Raw genomic sequence first — 26,647 nt, 5'->3', positions numbered from 1 at the left:
CTTCTTAGGCATCGCTTTTCGAAATACCTTAGAATCTCATCATCGAAAACTCGAATTTACTTTTCGCAAGAACTTTATTATGCATGCAATGCAAAATACTAATATATTGATACATGTATTCTATTTTCCTTTTTAAAAATTTTATTAATTTTTTTATTTAAATTTTCGAAGAAAAAAATTTATTATATTGAAGTTTTTCTATAAATATTCCAATACACTGATAATATTTAAAAAAAATCTTCTTACCTAGAGATTTCATAAAATATCATTACTTGAAAATCTTTTAGAATCTTACAATTGGATAAAATTTTCTTTTTCTACATTTATATTATTATTATTTTTTATTAATTAGTTATTTTTTTATTAACAAAAAGGAAAATTTTATTGTATTGAAAATTTTATATAAATACTCCAATACACTGGTAGCATTTTAAAAAAATCTTCTTACTTAGAGATTTCGAAGATATCACTACTTGGAATACCTTTGAATCTCCTCGTCGAATAAAATTTTATTTTCTTACATTTTTAATTAATTTTGTATTATTTTGTAAGGCTTATTTTAAAATTGATAAAATTATCACAAATTTTCACTATACATTTCATTATTTATTTTTATTAATTATTATTATAAAACAACAAAAATTTATTCTAGTAAATTTGAACATTTTAACATGCATAAATATTAATAATAAAAATTCAAAATAACAAAAATAACATATCAAAAAGAAATATAAAAAAATTCAAAAAATTTTTTTTACCTGAACCGAATCAATCAACGGTTTAGTCAACGCACAGTATAGTCTGATTAGTTCGAATTCAATGGTTTAAGGAGAGTCCAGCTCAGTCTGGATCAGTTCAACTGGACTGATTAGAGGCTGAAGAGAAAGCAGGTAGTCGAGTCGGATGTGCGAACCCTGGGTCAGGACAGAAGCAACACGCAAATCGTAGGCTCAAAATGACGTCATTTTGGTCCTGATTGAAAACGGGTTGTTTTGGTCCTGCTGGTTTATATAAAAGCCCAAAAAAAAAATTATCTCATTTATTCCTTTCTTCACCAAAAAAGACCAAAATCCTCTCTCAAAAAAACTTAGGCTGATCAGTTTCAGGAATCGACGACTGCTCCATCAGTCAACCGTCGCACCATTGATCGCCAGCCGTCATCATCAATGATTAAAAAATCTCAAAAAAAAAAATCAAAATGTTCCCCTCAACCTCCAGAGTCCAAATCTGAGCCTTGTTTTACGAAAATAGGCTCCAAACGAGGTAGATAGATTTGGTCTAGAAGGGTCAGCCAAAAAATTTTTTTGTGGTTGTGTTGTTTTTTTTTTTTTTGTTTTTTTGTTTGGCGCTAAGGGCCTTGTTTCTAGAGGCTAAGTTTTTTTGCTTGATTTGTGTTTGTCTGGCTTGTTTTGTCTTAGATTTTTTGTTTGATAGCAAGTTTTTTTTTAATCTAGCAGATTTTTTTTTTGTAAGGCTTCTGGGTTTGTTAATCGATGGCTTTTTTTTTGTGTGCAGGCAATAAGCTTTATTTATAGAGCTTTCTGGGATTCAAATCCCAGATTTTTTAGGATTCAAATCCTACATTTTCAACCAACCTGGACTTTTGGTGATTGAAATTCACGCTGCCAGGTTGACAGGGTGTTAGGCAGCTACCGACAACTAGCAATGACGGTATTTTTAGACTTTCAAGAAGGGTGCATTTAATGCATTCATATTTTGATCAAACCAATCAGAACAGAAAAGAAGAAAAAAAAAGAAAAAAAATAATAATAATAAAATACAAAATGATGTTTACAGTTGACTCATTTTGCCTATTTTTAAGAATCAGGAATAAGACAAAGACAAATAAATAATCATTTTATTCGGAAAGAAGAATCATTGAGCATAAAATCTTTTTTTTAAAGGGCTCCTCTAAATAGAAGTTCAATGATATTTTTGAAAATTTAAAGAGGCTCCTCTAAATAGAGGCTCAACGACTTTTGAAAATTTAAAGAAGTTCCTTTAAACAAAAGCTCAACAACTTTTGAAAATTTAAAAAGGCTCAATAGCTTTAAAATTCATCTGAAAAAATCTCCTTTAAACAGAAGCTTAATAACTTTAAAATTCATCTTAGAAAAGTTTCTCTTAGCAGAGGTTTAACAACTTTAAAAATTTATCTTGAAAAAGCTCCTTTAAATAGGGCTCAACGACTTTAAAAATCTCATCTTTAAAATGCTCCTCTAAGCAGAAGTTCAATAACTTAAAAATTCATCATCTTGAAAAAGTTTTTCTAAATAAAGACTCTACAACTTTAAAAATCCCATTTGTTCTCGAAATCGAGTTCTCTTCTTTGAACAAGTAAATTTATCTCTTTTGAAATCTTTTATTTTATTATTATCTTCATCCGAATATCAAAATCTTGTTTTTTATTAGGAAATAGAAAGTCTCTGTCCTTATTATAACTATTAATGGATGCATGTACTAAGTGCTCTAAATGCAATGCATGTAATGCAATCAAAATTATTCATTTCCAATTATGGTAAAAGGCTCTCAAAATCTCTCGTTTTTTGCTTCTTTTATCAAAATTCTCAACAATTGCTATATGACTAATCTGTTCTTAGCATTTAACTATTGTATTCTTCTTCAACAATAATTTTTTCTTCAAAAGTCTACAACATCAATGTCTTACCATGCTTTTTTCATCTGTTTTTATCAACTTTTAAAAAGTAACGTTGTGATCTTTTATCATTTTAAGTTCAAGACAAACAAAATACAATCACACATTTCTCCTATTCATTTATAAGGTGAATAAAGATATCGAATGAGATAAAAAAATGGATAAGCATTATTTCCAAGGAAAAGATAGCATATTTCATTAGATTGATAATAATTGCATGGCAACAAAAGTGTTTGGGCCAAAACAAAAATGCTCAAATAATGATCATAAGATAATCATGAATAAAATATTCTCAGATTCTTTTTTTTAAAACTAAATCAAATGACTTCCTTGATTCTTCAGAGTTCGTCAAACTACACTTATCTCTGTGTTGTGGGATCTTCTCTTGATGATGCTTTTCCTTCGTATCCAACCCATCTTTTTCAGATTTTCAACTTAGATATGTTTTTTTTTCTCACTTTTTGTTTTTGCTTTTTTTTTATTTTTTTTATCTTTTTTCTTTTTTTTTAAGTAAAATATTTCTTTACAACATCTAAATTTACCGTAGTAAGAAAATCACCTCCATCCATCTCTTTCAAAATCAATGCCACACCAAAAAAGGTATTTTTCACCAAATATGGGTCCTTCCAATTTAGTGTCCATTTTTTTCGATTGTCATGTTGATTTAAAATGATCCTTTTCAACACTAAGTCTTCTTTCTTAGAGCGATGGGGATGGATTTTCTTATCATGTGCTTTCATCATCCTCTTTTGATATAATTGACCATAACAAAGTGCTATAAGTTTTTTCTCTTCAATAAGATTCAATTGCTCGTAGCGATTCTGAACCCATTCAGCTTCCTCTAATTCTACCTCCATTACGACTCACAGCGAAAGAATTTTTATTTTGATCGGTAGCATAACTTCCATTTCATATACCAATGAGAACATGATGGTCCCAGTAGATGTTCAGACTAATGTTCTATAAGTATGCAAAGCAAAAGGCAACTTCTCATGCCAATTTTTGTAAGTATCAATCATTTTCTCTAAGATTCTTTTGATATTATTATTTGTAACATTCACTACCCCATTCATCTTTGGATGATATGATGCCGAATTACGATGATGGATCTTGAATTAAGTGCACACTTTATTCATCATTTTACTATTCAAGTTTTTGGCATTATAAAAAATAATTGTTTCTAGTAGCCCATATTTGCATATTATCTTTTTTTTTATGAACTTACATATCACAGATCAGGTCACACTAGCATATGATGTAACTTTTACCCATTTTGTGAAGTAATCAATCATTACAAAGATGAATCTATGCCATTCGAAGCTTTTAGAGTAATGGGCCCAATGACATCCATGCCCTACATAGAGAATGACCATGAAAAAGCCAACACGTGTAATGCTATTGAAGGAACATGGATTTTATCAGTATAGATCTGACACTTATGATATTTTTTAATAATTAAATAACTAATACAGTCACTCTTTATTGTTAACCAATAGTAACCGACCCTTATAATTTGCTTAGCCATTATATTACCGTTCGCATGTGCCCCATAAACCCCATCATGCACTTCTTCAATAATCCTTTTCACTTCAACTGCATTCACACATCTTAAGAGCATTTGATCTCGACTCTTTTTATAAATGACATCTCCATCTAGGAAAAAACTCATAACCAACCTTCTGATAGTCAATTTATCATTTTTTATTTCATGTTCTGAGTATTGCTAACTTTTGATGTATTGTATAAAGTCATGATACCATGACTTCACATCAACTTCTTTTTTGACACTTGAACAATGTGCTAGTTCATCCTTTACATCCAGCTTGATGAGTTGAATTTCAGTATTTACATTGATTTTAATCATTGCAGCTAGAATAGCCAGTGCATTAACAATTTAGTTCTCCTCTCTAGGCAAATGCTCAACTGAACTTTTTTGAATTGTTTAACCAATTCAAAGATATATTTATGATACTGGATCAATTTAGAATCTCTTATTTCCCATTCTTCTCACAATTGATAAATAACCAATGCTAAATCTCCAAACACATACACTACTTTGATCTTCCTTTCAATTGCTACTTGCAAACCCATAACACAATCCTCATATTTAGCCACATTATTTGTACAGTTGAAATTCAATCTAACTTTGACGGGATAATAATGTTCATTGAGGGATTAAAATTGCCCCAATATCATGGCCTAAAACATTAACGGCTTCATCAAAATACCTTTTTCAAGAGTCCTCGACAGGTTCATTTTCTTTAATGGCCATCGCATCTTCATTAAAAAAATCCAATTTCATTGGCTCATAATCTTCGACTGCACGATCGACAAAAAACTCGACTATTGCACTTCTTTTAATAGCCTTTTGAGTCACATAAACAATATCATATTCTGAAAGCATAGCTTGCCATTGCGTTATTTTTTCTGTCAATGACAGCTTCTCAAAAATATATTTAATGGGATCCAACTTTGCTATAAGCCAAGTAGTATGATAAAGCATGTATTATCAGAACCTTTGAGATGTCTAGGTCAATGCATAACACATCTTCTCTAATAGTGAATACTTGAACTCGTAATCAGTGAATTTCTTGCTCAAATAGTAAATTGCTCATTTTTTTCTGTTAGTTTTATCTCTTTACCCTAACACACATCCCATTGAATTTTCATACACTGTTAAGTACAAAATCAAAAGTTTTCTCGGGATTAACGGCACCAACACAAGTGGATTTGACAAGTATTTTTTGACCTTATCAAAAGCTTCTTGACATTCGCTATTCCATTCTTCTAGATCATGTTTTCTAAGAAGCTTGAAAATAAGATTGCACTTATAAGTAAGTTGAGAGATAAAACGAGTAATATAGTTCAATCTCCTTAAGAGACCTCGCACTTCTTTTGAGGTATGAGGAGGAGATAAGTTTTGGATAGCTTGTATCTTATCCAGGTCCACTTCGATTCCTATTTCACTGACCACAAAACCCAATAATTTTTCTAATTTAGCACCGAATGTACATTTGACAAGATTCAACTTCAGCTAAAATTTTTTCAACCTGTCAAACTATTTTTTGAGATTGACTACATGATCCTCTTTTTCATAAGATTTTACAATCATGTCATCCATATACACTTCTATCTTTTTATACATCATGTCATAAAAAAGAGTTATAATTGCTCTTTGATAAGTAACACTAGTATTTTTCAACCCAAAAGGTATGACTTTGTAACAGAACGTCCCTCAAATAGTCATAAATGTGTTTTTCTCCATATCATTTCAAACCATTTTGATTTGATTATAGCTTGAGAAGTCATCCATAAAGAAAAATATGAAGTGCCTAACAGTATTATCTGCAAAAGTATCGATATAGGGTAAAAAAAAGTTATCTTTGGGACTCACTTTATTCAGGTCTCGATAATCAACACACATTCTCACTTTTCAATCCATTTTGGGAACTGACACTATGTTGACTATCCATTCATGATATTTTACCACCTCTAAAAATCTAGCATCGAATTGCTTTTTCACTTTTTTTAATTTTTAGCAACATCTCTAACTTCATGCGCTTTAACTTTTGCTGCACCAGCTTGCATTTTGATTTCAAACGTAACTTATGCTATATCATATCAGTGCTGAGTCTGGACATATCCTAGTAAAATCACGTGAACACATTTATATATTCTCAAAGTAACTCTTCTAGCTTTTGCCTTTCAGCTAGTAAAAAAGATTTACCAACTTTAACCTCTCTTCTGTTTTCATCATCTCCTAAATTCATTAATTTGATAATTTTCTAGTGCGATTCAATTGGCTTATCTTCATGTTCTATTAATTTTAACAAATCAAGAGGTAATGTAATTATCTGAATCTTTCTCATTATCAAGTTCGTCAACATGAATTAAGTTTTAAAAATTAAATATGAGATTATTGCCATGATTATCTTCGTGTTCATTATTTGAGACCCTGCAAAAAGTAAGATGAAGAGTATATTGACACACAAAAATGGAATGAGCAAAAAATGATGAAAAGAGAAAATGAAAAACAAAATGAAGATGAAAACAATTGAAGAAATGTAGATGCATCTTCTAAGTCTTTTATTAAAACAAAAACATAAAGACACCACAAAAGATCACCTAATACTCATAGAAAGCAATTAGGGATTTAAAGTTCTACAATACATTACTTTTCAAAAGTTTTAAAGATAACAGGCAGTTCTATGGCTCTTCGATTGTTTAGCTTAAAATATAAAAGACAAAAGTGCACGAACAACTCTTCATCTTGACTCTTCTTTTCTTCGTCATCTACTATTTGAATGACCAACTCTGAAAGCTCTTCCACGAATCCTGCATTTTGGGTTTCAGATAAATCTGAGTAAATATATCCTTCCGAACGAAAAGAATCATATAGGTATAGAATGACCATAAGCTCTGACTCCGACTCATATCCCTCAAGATTAGCCATTCTTTTATTTTTTTCTCATTCACTATTTTCATTCTATCCCTTCTTATTGGCTTATATCCTAAGCCAAATCTATCTTTCTTGTCATATACTACTAATGGCTTTATGATTCCTTGCAAGTTTTTTCTTAGTCTAATTTCAAGTTGCCATCCCATTCCAGTGAGCTATTTAACGACCATTTTAGTAGTCGTAGACAGGTATGACGAATGTAATTTAGATCCTTCAGCCATATACGTTGAGTTAGCAATCTCGAAAGATCTATATAAACACTATGGCTTCATCTAAGACTTTTACATAAAGAGTATTTACCGATTGAGTGATCAATAAATCCTCTTTTCCTACCAAACATGTCAATTTTTCATTAATAATGAATTTAACTTTTTGATGCAATAAAGATAGAACAGCACCTACCATATGAATCCACGACCTATCCAACAAGTAACTATATAGAAGAGAGATATTCATAACTTGAAATTTCACGTTGAAAGTGCACGGACCAATATACAATGGCATTTCTATGTGTCCCAACACCTCTCTTTGGGTTTCATCAAAAGCTCGAACTATCATATGATTAGGCTTCATATAAGATCCATCAACAAGGAGTTTTGTCAGAGTAGTCATAAGCATAACATTGATGGATGAGCCATTATCGATCAAAACTTTAGCCATTATAACTCTTGCATTTTATAATAATGTGAAGAGCCTCGGTACTTTATCGATCTTCAGGAGGAATTTTTTCATCACTAAAAGAGATATAGTTTGTAATTGTCAAATTACCAACAAGCTGTTCCACGTATTCAACAGAGATATTATGAAACACATGTTTGATTTAACACTTTTAGCAAAGCATTAAGATGTGACTAAACTAAGCAATAATGATAACAACAAAATTTTAACTAACATCTTGTTCAACTGTTCTACCACACTGTACTCGTTATGTTTTATAAGCTTTAAAAATTCACAAGCTTCACTTTTAGAGTCCGACTTCTGACATTCTTTATTTGGAACTACAACAGGATTATTTCAACTTTCCTCTTCTTTTCTCATTTTTGGTTTTTGTTTTTTAGCTTTCTCTAACACTTCTTTAGTATAACACCTTCAATTTTGAGTTATACCTCCTACGCCCATTATGATTGCAGTAACTGGATTAACTACAACATCGCAATTGAACTTTCATGATACTGCTTTATCATTTTTGTATTAAAAAGGGCCAAGAATTTAATTGTCACTATTGGTTGGGAGATGGACTTTTTTAGCTTTGGTGTTGACTTCTCATCATAATAAATTGTTACTAGTCTACACACAAACTTATTCTTTGAATCAATGGTAAACACTTCATCTTTTATCAACTCTTCTCTTTCTTCATAAAATTTTATCCCACCCATATCCATCAACTTCTGCACCTCTTGACGAAATTGATGACAACTCTCGATAGAATGTCCCAAAGCACCTTTGTGATAATTATAGCTCTCAGTTGAGTTAATTGCTTCAGAGCAATTTTGAGATTATATTGACTACAATATATTAGCCTTGACCAAAGCTTCAAACACCTTAGCCATCGGAGTTTGAACTTCATCTATCTTTTTCTTCACGTGGCTTGTTTGCCCATCAATTAAGGCGTTTATTGATGGTCTGGTATGATTTGGTAAAAGATTCCTATTAACATTTGGAGTTACTCGTTGGTTAGTTTCAAAATTTAACACCCCTTCATTGATTAACCCTTGCACTTTACGTTTCAAAATAGTATAATTTTCAATAGAGTGACATGATAATGATAATCACAATGCGCATTAGGATCATACCATTTAAGAAACAAAGGTTTCAAGGGTTCAACAATAACAAGAGCCAGTAAATGTTTTTCAATAAATCGATGATACAAATCTGTGTATGTCATGGGAATAGGGTCAAAAATAGATTTTCTTAAATTTTTTTAAGGCTCTCACACCATTATTTAGACTAGGCCTCCATTCTGATCTTATAGGAGCAGCAAGCCAGTTATAGGAATAGGTGGGTGTTCGAAAAGATAGATGAAACTAAGGTGGATAAGCTGATGGTTATAGTGGCTGGTATAGCTGATATAAATGAGAGATAGAGGTAACATTATTTATGGAAAGGTAATGGGATTGGTACATTTGAGTGAGGTATAGAGTGAAACCTTTAAATTGTTGCCCCACGTAGTTAACCACTTGGGTTTCATTTTTTTTTTTTTCAATGCTACACCTTTCTTTGCACTACTTGTTTCTCTTGTATCAAGCTTATCATTCTTTATAGTATTTTCAATAATCTCACCCGATATCATCATATCCGTAAAATTCTTGATTGTATTGCCTATTAATCTTTTATAGTACGATACTTTCAGAGTGTTCACAAATAAGACAATTGTCTCTTTCTCGATGAGAAGAGATTGGACTTGTGCAACCACATCTCTCCATCTTTTTACATATTCTTTAAAACTTTCTGTTGCCTTTTTTTTTCATACTCTATAAAGAGAGACTGTCTGAAATCATATCCATGACATGTCGATATTGTGTAAAGAATGTCCTAGTGAACTCTTGCCAAGAATGAATACGAGTCCTATCCACTTGCACATACCATCTAGCTACAGATTCCGTAAGGCTAAATTTGAAATACGTGCATCAACAGCTTCTCATCACGAGCATATGCTACCATCTTACGATAATACATGGTGATATGGGTCATCGGATATTTTCTACGATCATATTTTTCAAATTTCGGGATCTTGAATTTATGTGAAATGACCACGTCTGGGACCAAACATAGCTTGGCTGCATTCATGGAGCCATAAAAATTCATTCCTTTTATGGCCCTAAGTCTTTATTCTAATACTTTCATCTTTTGTTGGGCACTGATATTTTTTACTTTCTCGAATGTCTTTATCCCTAGCTTTTCTCTTTCTTTGGGCTCATCCAAATCATGAACCAAGATTAGCTTGGGTGATTTTTCGGGATTAATAAAATTTTAAAATTATCTTGAAACAAGTGTGGATATCATTCTTGGATAAGGATTGAAATATCTATCAGAAATAAGAATTTATACTCTAGTTCCTTGAAAAAGTTGGATCAGTCATAGCTCAAACCTTAAAAGGTAAACAGGATTTACCATACTGATAATTGCTCTTGAAAGCTAAGATTTCCTTCCACTGCTTTTCCCTTGTCAAGTTTCTTGAGCATATCCATTATTACACTAAGATTTCCTCTTAGTTCTTGAACTTTCTCGATTCTCTTAAATCAACTGAGCTGTTTTTACTTCATGATTCTTGTTTAAGTTCTAGTATTGTATGAATGATAAGTAAGTTAAGTCAAAAATTTTTATGGGTGAGCTATTTTTGAACCTTTATTACCATAAAATTATTTTTAAAAAATTAAAATACCATGTGTCAAAAATTTTATTTTTTATTTTTATTTTTCGAAAGAAAACAAAAATGGTGCAAATGTGCATGAATGCAAGTGAAAAATATTTGCTCTTGGACAAATTTCAACACTAAAAATATTCATTAATTCCATACAACTTTTATTACATGAGATTTATCATCCTAGAATTATATTCATAAAAATATTTGACTTGTTCATAATGGTCTTTCGCGTCGTCTAGAAAGTTCACTAGGTCCTGTCTATATTCTCTTATGGGATTGACCTTTCTTTTTAATGCTTCTATCTTTTCAATCATCTCTTATGCCTTCTTCACTGCCTTGCAAACTTGATTGGTCAAGTGCTTTATGTACTGTTACCTCCCCAAGCTTTCTGCTTTCTATCTCATACGTGCATTTCTTTCCAAATCACATATGAAGATCTAATCTTTTTTCTCTTTATGTCACTCATCTATTATTGCTAAAATATGGTGCTTATGATCTTGCAGTTGTAACTCCAACCCTTGAATTATCTAGTGAAGTGATTCTTTTTTATTCAGTATTTCAAGGTACTTTCTTTTCTTTTTTGCGAGCATGACTTTCAACCTTTCCTTCTCTTTTTGACATTCCACCAATCTTACTGAAGCTGTAGAGTATAACCTCTTATAATTCTGACATTCTTGAAAAATTTTAATAATCTCCTCTTACTTTTCTTGAGCTTTGCTTTTTTATTAGTTCATTTTCTTTCAGAGCTCATCCATTTCACGTTGTCAACTAAGGTAAGACTTAGTGACTTTTTCGATTTTGAATTGAACTTATAATCTCTTATTTTCTTGGTGCAGATTTTTTAAATTATTATTGGCCACATCTCGTTCTCTTATGATCTTTTTCAATCTACTCTCTTATATTTCTGTTTCATATTTCAACTATCCCACCTTCTCATGAAGTCTCAAATTTTTTCTTCTTATTTTTTCTTTTTCAATTTGTAATTCTTTCTTGACAAGCTCAACTTCTGATAATTGCACTTCTGTCGAAAAATTAGTCAATTGGTGTGAGTTATCATCAGGAGAGAGTATTACATCTCTTGGCTACTTTGCTTTTCAAATCTGATAATCATGAGTGACTTTGTCGATAAAAGGCCCTAATCTCATTCTTCGCGTTTTCTTCCATGCTTGGATTAATTATTTCGAGGTTCTTAGTGGATTCGGTTCCCCGTAAGTGAATTCTACTTGGACCAAGACATTAATGGCAGGAACAAACTGCTTTGCATTAGAGCACTATCAACAGAGCGTAACTCACAACACCTCATAACCCTAACAACAGTATCCATGACTCGTTTCTTCCATAATACAATAAGGGCACACAAGGCATCTAATGCGTCATCCATTCAATTTCATCCCCAATAAGCCTTTATAAGAATAGAACCCATTATTCCTTTGTCTTCAATGTCGGCCATTAACTTTTGTAAAACTCTTCGATTGGTACCTTGTATTGAAGATACGATTTTGAGAATTCACTTTTCTCACATTTAAAATGACTTCTGACTCACACATACAATAGTGATACACATCTTATGAGCCGTCTCTTTCTATTTCGTCAACAAAAATTCAATGACCAGATGATTTCTGCTAAGATTGCTAGTGCAAGATTAATTGCTTGGGTTTCAATTTGTTCAAAAAAATCCACCACAATTATCTCAATATAACCCAAAATTTTCGAGAAGATTCTCATACCATACAATGATAAAACAAACACAACCATCCCTCGATCATCATTTAAATGCGCTTGAATAAAATCTTGAAAAAAATCTCAACGGATACCAAAATGTTCACCTTTAGGCTTTGCAAAAGAATCTATGGTTTCTACTTTTACCTTCATAAGCTTGGCCAACTTTTTACAATAATATGATTTCAACTTTTGAGTAAATACTTTATCTAGACACTGTAGTTTTATCCCAAGCAAAATCAAATACTCCACAATAATTGACACCAAATCCTCTCAATTAAATATGAAACCTCTATAAGATGAATCCCAAAATTGTATAACTACCCTGACCAACTGTTCATCAATCACTACTGAAATGAGAGATGCAATTTGTCCATACTTCTTGTAAAAGCTTTCTTTTCTTTCTTCATTTAACTAGCCCCAGATGGTGGCTAAGTCTTCTAAATCATTTTGTGTGAGATCTAAATACACTTTTTCAGATAACTCAGACACAACCGATAGGCAAGTAATCCTCACTATTTTGTTGGGCTTCTTTTGACCAAATATATATTTCATTATATGGCTCATAGGATATTGACTGAAAATGAGCAAATCTATAGTTCTACGGAATCCATAAAAATTTCTTGAGAGAAAGATGTCCTAAAATAAATATCTTGATGTAAAACTTTATGATATGATTAATGTAAAAAGAAAACAAAACAAATTTGAGTTAGTGAGAATGTGATTTGCTATTTAAAAAAATATTTTTTTTAGATTTTTTTGTTTCGTTTTGTTTTCATTTTTTGTTTATGTTTTTTGTTATACAACCTTTATTCCGACATTTTTGGGCTTAGGTATTTTCTACAAAAGGGTGGGCAAAGCTCTACCTAAGGTTAGTTTCCTAGGCTTATTATATGCTTGGTTCGGATTGACATTGTCTAAAGGTCCCCAAATTGTTCTTTACTGTCATCCATGTTAGGCTAGTAAGGCACTTCAATTTTTACTTATTATAGGCTACAAACAAAAATAATTCAATTTCAATGAAAGTATTTCGCTTGTCATTGCAGAGGTTATCACCTGCGATGGCATAAGTACTTTATTTCCTCCTATAAGAGAAAGAACTTAGGTATAAAGCTCATGCATGAGATGCAATATGTCATTGTGTCTATATATTTTTTAATTTATTAAGAATAACACATACAAAAAAAAATGCATAAAGAGGAATAGTAAAAAAAAATGTGATTTTCTTTTGTGTTTTATTTTCGATTTTTTTTTGTTTTTGTATTTGTATTTTTTTATTTTTTGGTTGCTTGAATAAAAATCTAAGAAATCAAAAATTAAACACCAATTAAGACTGTTTAAATCAAAATTTGAGAATAACACGCAATTAATTTTGACCTAACTCTCGAAAACAAATGACATCTTTGATGAAGTCGTCAAGCTGTCGTAACGATTTTGTGTTCGTCTGACGAATTTGAAAATGAAATAAAAAATAACAATCACCACCAATTTTTTTTGGCTAAGTGCGATTAGTTATCTATTAAAACATATCCTTTTAATGAAATCTTAAAATTAATTAAAATTTATAAAATGGATAATTTTAAAGTCTATGATAAGTCTAGATTCAAGAGTCGGTTATGTGTAAAGAATGATTAGCACCCCCATAATATCCGTTTAAAATAATACCAATTAATTACGTATTATCCATTGATTTTGATAAAAACAATCTTATTTTCGATGTTTGAAAAATAATTTCCTTGATTTCTTTTATTTTTTGAAATTTTGACTTGTTTCTTTTACTATTGATCCATATTTATTGTTCAAATTTTATTTGAAAAAAATAAATTATAACTCTTTTATTGAAATAATTCTTAAAATGTTTCAATACATGGATAACATTAGAAAAACTCATTCTCACTTAGAGATTTCTTAGGCATCGCTTCTCGAAATACCTTAAAATCTTATCATAAATTCTCGAATTTACTTTTCGCAAAAGCTTTATTATGCATACAATGCAAAATGTCGATACATTGATACATGTATTCTATTCTCTTTTATAAAAATTTTATTGATTTTTTTATTTAAATTTTTAAAGAAAAAATTTTTTTTATTATATTGAAATTTTTTTATAAATATTTCAATACACTGGTAATATTTACAAAAAATATTCTCATCTAAAGATTTCGTAAAACATCACCACTCAGAATACTTTTAGAATCTCATCCTTATATAAAATTTTCTTTTTCTACATTTATATTATTTTTTTAATTAATTAGTTATTTTTTATTTTTTATTAACAAAAAAAATTTTTATTGTATTGAAAACTTTATATAAATACTCTAATACACTGATAATATTTAAAAAAAATCTTTTCACCTAGAGATTTCGTAGGTATCACTACTTGAAGTACCTTTAAATCTCATCATCAGATAAAAATTTTTTTTTCTTACATTTTTAATTAACTTTTGTATTTTTTTATAAGATTTATTTTAAAATTGACAAAATTATCATAAATTTTCACTATACATTTCATTATTTATTTCTATTAATTATTATTATAAAACAACAAAAATTTATTTTAGTAAATTTGAACATTTTAACATGCATAAATATTAATAATAAAAATTCAAAATAACAAAAATAATATATCAAAAAAAATATTAAAAAACTTCAAAAAAAAATTTTTTTACTTAAATCGCATAGGTAACTATCCAATCAACACACAGTCTGGTCTAATTGATTCGGATTCAGCAATTTGGGGACAGTCCAATTCTATTTGGATCAGTTTAGCTGGACCGATCAGAGATTGAAAAAGTAGGTCGTCAGGTCGGGTGCGCAGACCCTGGGTCGGCTCAAAGGCAACACACAGATCTTAGGCTCAAAATGACGTCGTTTTAGTCCTACCGGTTTATATAAAAGCCCAAAAAAATTTTTAACTCATTTCTCCTTTTCTTCAGCAAAAAAAAACCAAAATCCTCTCTCCAAAAAACTTAGGCCGATCAGTTCCAGGAATCGACAATTGCTCCGTCGATCAACCACCTCACCACTGATCATCAACTGCCGTCGTCGATGATCGAAAAATGTTCCTCTCAACCCCTAGAGTCCTAAGTCTTGTTTTGCAAAAATAAACTCCAAACAGCACAAATCTAGCTTAAAATGTTATGCCGAAAATTTTTTTTTGTGTTTATGTTTTTTTTTTTTTTTTGGGGCTGAGGTCCTTATTTCTAAAGGTTGATTTTTTTTGCTTGATTTGTGTTTGTTTAGCTTATTTTGTCTTGAATTTTTTGTTTGTCAGAAAGTTGTTTTTGGAATTTGGCAATTTTTTTTTTACAAGGTTTTTGGGTTTTTTAATCGATGGCTCCCCTTTTTTGTGTAGACAATGGGCTCTATTTATAAAGCTTTCTGAGATTCAAATTCTAGATTTTCAACCGACCTGAATTTTTGTTGGTCAAAACTCACACTGCTAGGTTAGACAAGCCATCAAGCGACTGTCGACAGCTAACGGTGGCGGTGTTTTTGGACTTTCAAGAAAGGTGCATTTAATGCATTTATATTTTAGTCAAATCGATCAGAACAAAAAAGAAGAAGAAAAAAGGAAAAGAAAAAAAGAAAGAAGAAAAAATATAGAAAAAGAAAAAAAAAGAAAAAATATAATAATAATAATAATAATAACAACAAAATAGAAAATGGTGTTTACAAAGTCACAGACAAATGATTAAAAAAAAAAGAATCCATGAGGTAAATATGGTTTTTTAGGATAAATTTAACATTTTTTAATGACTAAAATGACATAAAAAGCTCATAGTATTCATGTTTAATGCATCCTTCATCCATTTTTGTAAGAAACGTTTATCTGGTAACTAAACAATACAATAACATATAGATAAATATGGAAGGCCAAGGCTTCATAAAAAATTTGATTTTTAACTTCAAATTTAACAATCAACATGCAAGCTTCATAGAAATGTAATAAACAAAATATAAGAGTTTGAAAGGAGGAAAAGAAGTGAAAACATACTGCAAGCAAAATATTCAGCAAGTGAATGAACTCCAAATTGAAATTCAAGCAAAATTGAATAAATCAATATTTCAATTAAGAAATACATGTCATTGGATGTTAGTTATTGTCTAACTTTGCCAACACTTTTATTTTGGTTGGAACCATGGAATAAACAAAACAAAAAAAGTAAATTAAAACTTGAAAAGTTTACTCCCAAATAATAGATCCATTTATGAATAAAGTCATACTTTATTTCATTGGCCAAAAATTTATAACTGATATATCTATAAATTTGTTTTTTTAACAAAAAGGAGACAATAACAAAACAAAATAAGTTAATTTTAGGCATAGGATTTAAGCTTACCATATAAGGAAGATGATCCAAATGATGTGGTGCTACATCATAATCTTCAGCACGTGTAGTAGGATTATTCTTTGTCAAATCATTTTAAAACACCATAAATGATGGAAATTCTCCTTGCATGGAGTCTATATCGTTTTGTAGCTTCTCCACCTTTTGCTTAGATGTCATTGCTTCCCACTGTGTCTTTTCCAAGGCAGCCTGCTTGTCTACAAGGTTAATAGAAGGAAAGGCATATTTATCAATAATGATAAGGGAATAAGCAGTTTCGCAATGAATACATTTAATATACACATCTCTGCTCAGTAGTCAAATGACTTAGGTACACAGAAATCACAAAATGGAAAATGAGAACCAGATATCCTGCAACCTTATATAATGGATCATACTCATATTTTTAAATCAGACTAAACATTTTTAATGATACATTTTAACAAACAATTAAACAGACATTAATGACAAAATCATTCAAAATCTTCTAGCAATACAGTTAATTCCTGTAGTTGTAACTGCTTTTGATATGTCAATTATGGAATAATTTCTCATTCAAACATTATCGAACAAAATATAAATCTTACACAAATAATATCAACCCACATAAGCTCCAAGTTTATTCATCTACAAATGTTGCTGCCTCCATCAAAGTTTCAAAGATAAATATTGAGAACGTAATTATGATACACTAAAATATTATATGAAATGATTTTTTTTAAAAAGAAAAACATTTCTAGCAGAAAGACATAAAAGACATACACCTTGGCATCAGAGAGGTGCTCGTGAATAGACTTGACTAAAGAGTCCTTTTCTGCTGCATATGTCCTTTCAATTTATCAAGTTCTGCATGAAGATCATTAATCAAGTTCTTCGAAATCTCTCTGCTGATTTGAGAAGCTCATCTTTCTCCAGTAACTTTCTTTGTAGATCCTCCAGTTGTTCCCCCAATTGAATTAACTCTTCATTTTCTTTTTCGACTAACAATGCCCTCGAGGAAAAGATTGCGTAGTTGTCACCATCTTAGTTACTACCTACTTGGTCGTTTTTCTTTCTCACAGGAATGGATTGAGCTGCATTCCTCCTTTTTACGTCAGTAGCCTTCATGAATGGAAAGAATAGAATTATAGCCCATTCATATAAAGAAAATAAAAAAAAAAAAAAAAAATCACCTCACAGAAGAAAAGCTATTAAATTAAAATCTAGAAATATGAGCTAAAATTGATAGTAAAAATAATTTCATATTAAAAGTCATGAAACATTGTAATTGAAAATCAAACTCCGGATATGGAGTGTCAAATGGAGTATACATACATATACTCCATCTGGTTCATATAATTTCAAAACTATCAAACATTGTAATTGAAAATTATACATATAATTTGATACTCTATCCGAGAATTTCATGATTTTCAATTACAATGTTTCATGGAACATCAATGGAGTATCAAATTATACATACAATTTTAAAAATTTCATAAAACCATGAAAATTTCCACAAAAAACACATGCAATTACCTCTTGAATTCAACAGAGAACATCTCTCTTTACAACTTCCTCTTTCCTCTTATAAAACCCAACTTCTGTAAAAAAAAAAAAAATCAGCAATTTTCAAAATATAAATAAATCAACAATACCCAAAAAAAAAAAATTTAAGCTGTAAAACCCTAAAACAAAAAACAAAAAAAAAAAAAAAAAACTTCGATCGAGCAAATCAAAGAATGAGCAAAAAGACCATACCAGAAAAATGACCATCTTCTGTCTGCACTTTTATGTCCTCTTTGTTGTATCCTATTATTTATATGCGATTGTATATTCCAACAATAAAAAAAAAAAAGAAAAAAAATACCATGAAATTAAAGAGATGAGAGGAATTAAGAAATTACCAGGGACGTTGATCTTGAAGATGTGGGCAGTTGGGGATTCGAGCCAATCCGTGAGAGCTGTTAATCTAGACCATTCATGAAAGATGGGAGGGCTCCATAAAAGGTGCCTCAAAGGGTAACCGAATATACCATTAGCCATGCCTTGCCTGTCTCAATTCTCAAATTTTATTGAATAGATGGGAAGAAAGAAGCGTTAAGTTGTTAAATATGAGGGCACAAAATCACAAGAAAAGAAACCAGCCAGATAGAAAGACAAAATCGGAAAACAGGAAAAGTTCAAAACAGGAAAATAAAAAACAAAAAAAAAATTAAGGAAGGAGGAGGGGTAAGAAGAGATTGAGATTTTAGAAAAGATCTATAGGCAGTAGCGGTCGAAGGGTTGGTCCATCCACAGCCCTTTTCCCTTCTCCCCTTCAAATGTTCCCTTCCTTTTCTCTATTGCTCTCTTCTCCTTCCCCTTCCTCTTTGTTTTCTTTTCTTCTCCATGTCTGTGTCTGAAAAATCTAGAACCTTCAACTTTTACCCATCAATCCAAAACCTTCAACTATTTTAAAGACATTACTGATGTGAATAGTGAATCAGAAAACAAAGAGTCTGGGGGAATAGCTTTAATGTTAAGTTATAGATGCGTAAGATTAAGCTAGTAGGAGTTGGTAGTAACCAAAGCAATTTTCAAATGAGCAGTTGTGGCCTAAGGGCTGATTTATAAATTGCTGTCTGTCAATTATCCCTACATTTTGCTAATGCCACGTGGGAGGAGTTAAATGATACTGGCGGATGTTCTAATTTCTTTCTATGTATGGAGGCCCATTGGCCTCAATCCATTTTTTCTGAGTTTCTGACCAGGATCGGGTATCCCTGATGAAGAACACAGCGCACTAACTTACTAGTCTTTATTTTTTCCTTTTTGTTAGCAAAACATACCATGATACTTAAAATAAAATAAAAAAAATCAATGGCTTCGATTGCATTGATAAAGATTCAATATTTCACTTATAAAATTTAAGTTTAGATCATTCTGTCAATAATCTCTTTTGGTGATTAGATTTGTAAATTTAATGTAAAATTTCTTTAAAACTTGTGATTTGTTTTAATCTTAGAATGAGAAGTTTTTTCTTATCTTAATTTTTTTTTAAATTATTAAAAAATTATAAATACTTTTTTTTTTTATAAAAACGTATAAAAAATTTCAAACACAGAATCCAATAGTTATTTTCTAGAGTGGGGCCTGCTCTGCTTGTTTGCTAGAAAATTCTATATAAAAGTAATAGACAGCTGTTTTTGTTTCTTTACTAATTGCTTTGAAAGTTAAAAGGTTCGAGGAAGTCTATCATGCATTTTTTTTCTCCTTCCCCACTTGCTTTGTATATAATTTCAAAGTCATTTTGCTTTTAGGACCAGTTGATGCTGTTAAAAATGTTAAAAGACAGCTGTATATATCTGTATTTAAGCCAAAGTCAGCATGCAATGTAGACATCTTTGCTTTACTATTCTTTTAGCAAATAATCTTACTGTGCTTTTAGCAGATGTTAAACCTCTAATGTGACAGTCCCATGCACAAACTTATTACTGTTTTTTGCATCAAATTATTGACATGCTTTTTTATGCTGATGTTAACTTAATTTCTTTTTTAAAAATAAGACAATGTTTAACGGCAGTCCAAAGTCATCATGAGTTTGAACCTCCATTGTCTTCTTTTTTAACTCAGTTCAGTGTCTTTTTCCTTTTTTTTTTTTTTTTTGAGAAATAAGAATGTTCATTCATTACTCAAATACTGAATACAATCATCATGTAAAGTCTCAGCTATAACAGCAAGGAACTCTTCTACCCAAAACTCATCATTTTCTAGTAGTATACTATGGCGGGCAAGTTTATGAGCTACCCTATTCCCTGAGCGTAAAACATGCGGAACATTACAAGAGTGGAACATTCTTTTTCTGGCTTCCTCAATAATCACTCCTATGGGTGAAAGATCCATTGTTGTCATCTTCAGACTCCTTACAACTGTAAGACAGTCACCTTCAAGATCAATGTTTGTAAAGCCCATTTCATGTGCAAATTGCAATGATAGGACAACTGCTCTAGATTCAACTTGGAACGGATCATTGACAGCATGAATTTGGATTGCTGCAGCACCTAGAACGTGTCCGTTATGGTCCCTGATAACTACCCCAGCTCCACCCTTCCTGTCTTGTTTGGCAAATGCACCATCAAAGTTCACCTTCACTCTCCCTTCAGTTGGCCTTAACCAGTGTCTGGACGACGTAGATTGGCTGACGCGTGGGACTTGTGCGTTGTTGAACTCAGCATTGTACTGTTTAATAAAAGCAGCGGTAGCCTGGGTGGTCTTTGTTTGTTCACCATATAGCTCATTGTTCCGTTCCCTCCATATGCCCCAAGTGGCTGTCATAAACAACCCCACTTATTCTTCATTCAATTGTTCACTTACATGCTGAAACCATGTCCCTCTGTTGTTGAAGTTCCTCCAAGATTCTTGGAACAAATTTAAGTGCCGCCACGCACTCTCAGCATGTACCACAGTCTCGTCCATTTCCCCACATTTTGGACATGTGGTGTTGACTTCAACCTTCCTTCTATTTAAGTTGACATTAGTTGGTAGTATCTCTTTGCATGCACGCTGCACAAGCATTTTAACTTTCAGTTGGACTGTAGCTCCCCAAAGTTTCTTCTACATTTTCCATCGCCCCTGGTCATTCCTAGGTCCCTCGTCCTGTTCTGCCTGCATCAACATTTTGTACCCACTTTTAACAGAATAGGTGCCCTTATTGTCGTAGTGCCATACTAAAACATCCGGCCTTCCAATGGAGCTGATTGGTATTGCACATATGACTATCGTTTTTGTGTCCTGTGAACAAATGACTAATTAGCTATCGGTTCCAGCGTGCTTCTTGTTGGTCCAACAAATCAGCCACTAGTTACAATTCGCTTAAATACTCCCGTTAAGATTGGACTTTAAACGGCCAAGTTGTAGGTATCCAAATGTCCTCTCAAATTCAAATGTTGAGTCCATTACCGACCCTCCACCTTAACCCCTTCTCCAACACGCTCTTCACCCCCCATATACTCCTCCATGTTAGTGATGGATTTGTCCCCAAATTTGCCTCCATGAAAGATGTTGTGGGAAAGTACCGTGCTTTCAAAATTTGTTTCACCAAAGTAATGTTCATTGAAATGATTCGCCAACATTGCTTGGCTATCATTGTTTTGTTGAAGGCCTCCATATCTCTAAATCCAAGTCCTCCCCTATATATATATATATTTTTTGGAAGACAAAGCTCCCTCCATTTCAGCCAATGTATTCCATAATGCTTGTTCGTTTTCTTCCACCAATACCTGCCAATGATGCTATTTGTTTCCATACATAGACTCTTTGGCAAAATGAAGCAGTTCATAGCAAAGGATGGCATGGACTGTATTATCGCCTCAATGAAGATCTCCTTGCCCCCTTGTGATAGGCACCTGTTACTCCACCCTTTCATCTTTGCCTTGATTCTTTCTTTTATATCTTGGAATGCTTTTGATTTGTTCGTCTCCATGATTGAGGGCAAGCCAAGATACTTCTCTGGGTTTACAGTCTCTTATACACAAAACGTTTCTTTTAGCTCTTCTCTATGTTGTTCTCTTGGTACTTTTGCTAAAATATAGTGCTGACTTGTCAAAGTTTATTAGTTGTCCAGAGCCTCCTTGATATTTCTGTAACATGCTCTTCACCCTCTCGCCTTCGTTTGATGTCCTTGGCGAACAATAAGCTATGGTTTGAAAAGAAAAGGAGAATGACCCTGGGGCCATTTCGGCTTGCTTGGACTCCTTTCACCGAGCCTTTTCTCTGAGCTTGAGCTAATATCGATGACAGGCCTTCACTGCATAATAAGAATAAGTACGGAGATAATGGATCACCTCGTCTGAGATCCTTTCTTGGCCAGAACTTGTCAATGGTACATCCATTGACAATAAGAGAAAAGGAGACAGTTGTTACACAATTCATTATAAGATCAACCCATATCTTTGCCTAAAACCCAATCTCTCCATCATCTCCTTTAAGAAAAACCATTCTACCCTATCGTATATACTTTACTGATATAATTTTATAGCAAAGTAATCGATTTTTCCATTTCTCCTTTTTTCAAAGAATGGAGGAGCTCATAAGCTACTAGCATATTATCAATTATAAGGCGACCCGGGACAAACGCACTATGGTTTTCGCTGATGCAATGTGGTAAAACAGTCTTAAGCTTATTAGCATACACCTTTGCAATAATTTTACACACTAAATTACAAAGGCTAATGGGTCTAAATTGAGTGATCTTACGAGGGTCTTTTAGCTTGGGTATTAATACGATATTGGTGTGACTAACACCCATATATTCCATCCCCGTTAAGCATAGAAAGATAAAACTGAATTACATCACTACCAATAACATGCCAATATTTTTGAAAAAAATAATGCCGACGTACCATTTGGTCCAAGAGCTTTTAGAGGGCGCATGTGTTTAATTGCTGTTTGAACCTCCTCAGCTGTGAACTCCACAACTAGAAGATCGTTCATATCATTAGCCACTTGGTTTTCCACTGCTTGTATAATATCTTCCATGTTACCGTGTTCTAAAGATTGAAATAGTTAGTGACAATCTCTAAAATCCCACCCTCTTCTTCGCACCAGTCCCCTCTTTAATCCTCAAACCCCCTTATGGTGCTACATCTTCTGCACTAACTCATTTTGCATGAAAGAAGGCTGTGTTCCGGTCCTTTTCTCATGGCCAATCAAGACGTAAACGTTAAGCCCAAAACGCGTCTTCCATTTCAATTGCTTTGTTCAATTCGTTTCTTAAGGTGCCTAGTCTTTCATGATTGGACTGGGCCAGCGTGGTGTTGCTTAATACCTGAAGCTCCTTGGTAAGTGCGCTGATTTTCTCATGCATGCCCATAAAGAAATCTTTATGCCACTTTGCAAGTTGCAATCCTGTGAAGCCCAATTTGTTTGTCAAAGATCCTTCCATGCAATCCTCCTAATTGCCTCTTACTATTTCTTCACACTCATGTTCTTTAACCCAAAAACTTAAAAACAGAAATCTTTTTTTCTTCTTTGGCCATCTGTGGCGTCTCCCTGTGGTTTCGGTAATGACTGAAATAGGATTGTGGTCCGAGACAGCCACTACTAGCTGGTTCACTACATGTGCTGGAAATCTTTCCTCTCAAGCTTGGGTAGCAACACATTTATCAAGTCTCTCCCGTACGTTGTTTGTGGGGCTATTCCTTTGCTTCCACGTGAACCACTATCCCTGGAACCCCAAATCCTCTAGCCCGGCTGGCCTCTTGTAGAGCTGAACAAAAGTCCTCCATTCGTCTTTCTCTTCTTTGTCATCGACCTGTCGTCTCATGTGACCACATAATCTCATTGAAATCCCCCATACACATCTATGGTTTAGTATTTTGTGTTGTCAAATTCCTTAAAATATTTCATGTTTGCCCCTTTCATCTAGTTTCGGGTTCTCCACAAAAGCTCATCAGCTTCCATTCTTGTGCATCGCCATCTTCCCTAACGTCCATGTCAATATGGTTTTTCAAAAAACTCAATAGTTGTACTTGTATCGCATCTTTCCAAAGCATCGTTACGCCCCCTTTAGTTCCCTCTGCATCAACACTAAAACATGATTTCATCACACATTTTCTTTTGATTTATTCCATCCTCCACGCATGTACTTTTATTTCCATAAAAAAAACCACATGAGGATTTTCCGTCTTCAGCAAAATGTCGAAGTGTTTGAACTACCCGTGGGTTCCCAAGCCCACGGCAGTTCCAGGACAAGCATTTCATGGCTCTCAATGGGGTTAGCACCCAGCCTCCATCCTTTGTATTGGTAGTCCCTCTTGAGAATGCTCTTCTATCCTTGACTTTTTGACCTAGTTGTCATCCGCCTCTGGTTCACTAGCCAAGTCCATAGCCATATCAATCGTTCTTCTTGTTGCGCCTGAAGCAATAATCACAACAATACAGAAGCAATAGACAACAATCAATAATCAAATGCGCAGGAAAAATAAAGCACACCAAGATTTACGTGGAAAACCCTCCAGTGTAGAGGGAAAAACCACGGGTCACCAGAAAAATCTTCACTATCAAATAATAGTTATACAAAGTTCTTCTCTAGCTAAAACTAGAGCTAATCAACAACTAGAGAAACAATTGGAGAAATCTCACCAAATAAGTGACTCAATAAATACACCTTGGATTTGTTCCTAGAGAGCTTCAAACCCGATCTTCACCGTTCAGAATGTATAACTCTGAATCATAAACCTCCTGACAAGGTTCCAACTCAATCGGACCACGGATCGACTTCCGTTTAACCAACTCTCCCTTCTCTTTTTTCTCTCTCTACTTTTCCTGGCTTTTCTTCTTTCTCTGCTTGGTTGTCGACTCACACCTTAAACAACCCCACCTCTTTTTTATTAAGTAGCTAGGGCTCTGTGTAAAATAAAAGATCAAGGCCCATGGCCTTTACTTGGTCCAAAACCACTTACATGGGACTGGACCCCATTTTCCTAACAATCTCCCCCTCCAGTCCCATTAGAAGGAGATTCATCACCATAGCAATTTCATTTGGAACTTACCTTGGCCAGGGAACTCATTCCGGCCAAGTTACTGCAAAGCTCAAGATTTTCCCTGGGAAGTATCTTAGTCAACATATCTGTCACATTTTTATCAGTATGGACTTTCTTCAATAGCATCTGCTGTTCTTCAATCACTGAACGTAACCAATGATATCTAACATCAATGTGCTTTGTTCTAGCATGGTACATGATATTCTTACTCAAATCTAAAGCACTCTGGCTATCACAAAATACCACATACTCTTTCTGATTCAACCCCAATTCAAAAAGAAAACGTTTCATCCAAAGCATTTCTTTACATGCTTCAGTTGCTGTAATATACTCAGCTTCTGTAATATACTCAGCTTCTGTAGTTGACAAAGCAACACACTTCTGCAACTTAGACTGTCAAGATACAGCTCCTCCTGCAAAAGTGAACAAATACCCTGAAGTAGATTTCCTACCATCAAGATCGCCTGCCATGTCAGCGTCAGTAAACCCTTCTAGAATTGGTTGTGAAACTCCATAAGTCAAACACATTTTTGAGGTACCCCTCAAATATCTAAAAATCCATTTTACTGCTTCCCAGTGAACCTTCCCTGGATTAGAAAGAAATCTGCTCACTACACCAACTGCATGAGCAATGTCAGGCCTTGTACAAACCATAAGATACATTAAAGAACCGACTGCAGAAGAATAAGGAATACTAGACATAGTTAGTTGCTCTTCCTTAGACACTGGACAAGATTTCTTACTTAGATGAAAATGGTTGACAAGTGAACTGCTAACTGATTTAGCATGTTGCATGTTGAATCTACCAAGCACTCGTTCAACATACTTTTCCTGTGACAACCATAACTTTCCAGCTCTCCTATCTCGGATAATGTCCATACCAAGAATCTGCTTTGCTGGACCTAAATCCTTCATAGCAAAGGACTTAGACAATTATTCTTTCAACCTGCAAACCATACTAGCATCTTGTCCTACAATCAACATATCATCAACATATAATAATAGGATAATGAAGTTACCATTAGGGAATTGTTTAATATACACACAAGAATCCGCTGCTGTTCTTTTATAGCTATGACTCACCATAAAAGAATCAAACTTCTTGTACCACTGTCGCGGAGCTTGTTTCAAGCCATACAAGCTTTTCTTCAATTTGTAAACTAAGTGCTATTTCCCTTTCACTTCAAAACCCTCAGGCTGATTCATATAAATGTCCTCCTGCAAATCACCATGCAAAAATGCAGTTTTAACATCAAGTTGCTCAAGCTCAAGATTCAAACTAGCTGCCAATCCCAGTACCACTCGAATAGAACTCATTTTTACAACTAGAGCAAAAATCTCATCAAAATCGATGCCTGGTTTCTGAGAAAAACCTTTTACTACCAATCGAGCTTTGTACCTCACTAGTTTGTCACCATCTTTTTTTAACTTGAACACCCATTTATTCTTTAATGGCCTCTTCCCTGTTAGAAGTTTAACAAGATCATAAGTACCATTCTTTCACAATGACTCCATCTCTTCTTTCATTACTTTTAACCAGTGCTCTCTATCCGGAGTAGCCTGCACATCTTGAAAGCTTTCTGGCTCCCCTTCACTGGTAACTAAAATAAAATC

General features: G+C 33.0%; 1 long non-coding RNA gene across 4 annotated transcripts; it reads right to left on the bottom strand.

The window, feature by feature from the left end:
• Window positions 1–6,801: 6,801 nt before the first annotated feature.
• Window positions 6,802–19,096, bottom strand: LOC111309258 (uncharacterized). Of its 4 annotated transcripts, none has more exons than XR_016331050.1 (6): window positions 18,416–19,095; window positions 18,270–18,320; window positions 18,048–18,112; window positions 17,294–17,630; window positions 16,542–16,747; window positions 6,802–6,991 (listed from the first exon to the last, which is right to left on the bottom strand). It is a non-coding gene; the product is annotated as an uncharacterized LOC111309258 (long non-coding RNA). The 4 variants fall into 4 exon arrangements; XR_016331053.1 differs by lacking the exon at window positions 6,802–6,991 and adding an exon at window positions 7,573–7,849 and having other exon boundaries at window positions 18,416–19,096; XR_016331049.1 differs by lacking the exon at window positions 6,802–6,991 and having other exon boundaries at window positions 16,407–16,747.
• Window positions 19,097–26,647: the final 7,551 nt, after the last annotated feature.

The sequence above is a fragment of the Durio zibethinus genome, chromosome 2, assembly GCF_047325235.1.
Source record: "Durio zibethinus cultivar Kanyao isolate XHJ-2024 chromosome 2, ASM4732523v1, whole genome shotgun sequence".
In the NCBI taxonomy this organism is placed as follows: domain Eukaryota; kingdom Viridiplantae; phylum Streptophyta; class Magnoliopsida; order Malvales; family Malvaceae; genus Durio; species Durio zibethinus.
The sequence above is the reverse complement of the archived record's forward strand: the minus strand, read 5'-3'. Positions and strand labels throughout refer to the sequence as shown.